Source organism: Pyxicephalus adspersus, chromosome 7 (assembly GCF_032062135.1).
Source record: "Pyxicephalus adspersus chromosome 7, UCB_Pads_2.0, whole genome shotgun sequence".
NCBI classification, from domain to species: domain Eukaryota; kingdom Metazoa; phylum Chordata; class Amphibia; order Anura; family Pyxicephalidae; genus Pyxicephalus; species Pyxicephalus adspersus.
The window spans coordinates 60,733,093-60,734,379 of NC_092864.1; the positions used below are offsets into that span (position 1 = coordinate 60,733,093).

At 55.8% G+C, this 1,287-nt stretch overlaps 1 protein-coding gene across 4 annotated transcripts in view; it reads left to right on the top strand.

The window, feature by feature from the left end:
- The first annotated feature begins 259 nt into the window (after nt 1-259).
- CREB1 (cAMP responsive element binding protein 1) overlaps nt 260-1,287 on the top strand; it is a 40,689-nt gene continuing 39,661 nt past the window's right edge. Inside the window, exon 1 of one of the 4 annotated variants that reach the window (XM_072418697.1) lies at nt 260-454. The gene's annotated coding sequence lies outside the window, so the exon portion shown is untranslated. The remainder of the gene's footprint in view (nt 455-1,287) is intronic. The other 3 variants (XM_072418694.1, XM_072418693.1, XM_072418695.1) reach the window with 3 other exon arrangements.

Here is a 1,287-nt window from a genome sequence, read left to right on the forward strand (position 1 = left end):
GAAATATAAATTACACCCGCCATAGCTCTGTCCCCGAGCACACTTCATTGCAAATCGTACAACTAACATCTGCAATAAAGCTCGCACAACAGCCAACAACCATCTTTTCTCCTTCGGATGTATTCGGGTATTTCCGTCTTTGGCCGCGCATGCGCAGCGCTCCCTCACCAGCCCCTCTGTTCTGATTGGCTGTTTTTTTCTCTGAGCTCGGACTGTGTCCTGTCGGAATAGAAGTCGCCGCACAACGCCGCGCCTGGTGGAGACTGGAAAAAAAATAAAAAAAAAAAAAGAAGCCGCCCAGCAGAGGAAGGAGAGAGAGGAGCGAGCAACACAGTGACGCGGCGGAGGTGTAGTTTGACGCGGTGTGTTACGTGGTGGGGAAGAGAATAAAAAAAGCCCAGCGAGATCCCAGCCGCGAACGAAAGCAGTGACGGAGGAGAGGCAGTGTAACCCGGTAAGAGGAAGGAGGAGGAGAGGGAGAGGCTGGAGCGCAGACATGGAGCAGGCCGCAGCACCGGGGCTCTCCTCACACCCAGACGGCCACACGCCGAGGGGGGCTCGGGGTCTGTGTGAAGCTTTATACCCGCCGAGATTTTCTTTCATTTTCCCGCCATTTGTAGTCTGTCAGGCCGGATGGGAAGCCCGGAGACCCCGCTGCCCCGAGCCGGCCGACTAAAAAAAAAAAAAAATAGCCGCGAAACAAAGGATAATGGCGGCCCAGAGGAGGCAGCCGGCGGCGGCCTGAGCCGGGGGTGTGCGAGGCAGACATGGGGGGTCACCGGGGAGGCCGGGGCGCCTGTCGCGACAGGGGGTCGCTTCCATCGCGATAGGGCGCCTTATATCGGGGCTTGGTTTTTGCACATTTTGGGCTTTTTTATGTTTTGGAATGCCCCGTGCTGAGCTCCCTCCTGGCCGGCCATGTCTGCCCTGTGTCCGGTGGGTATCTCTAGCGGCCTGTGTCCCGGGGAAGTGTCAGCAGTCAGAGCCGGATTACCAGGGAGGGGGTTCGGTCAGTTGTGGTTTTGCAGGGCGCTGGACCGGCCATGTATGTGATGAGTCCGGGGGGTAAAATCAGGACTAGCCGCAATCTGCCCCTGGTAATCGGGATGTACACAATGTATTGATGGCTCCATTATTTTCCTTTGTTACTTCTGTCATCCCATGTACATACCATGTTATCACCCCGGGGACACACAGCATTCATATGTCACCGCCTTATACCATGGCAAGGGAATCATAATATTACTGGGGCTCAGCACCAACCCGATCATCAATGCTGGGGGAATA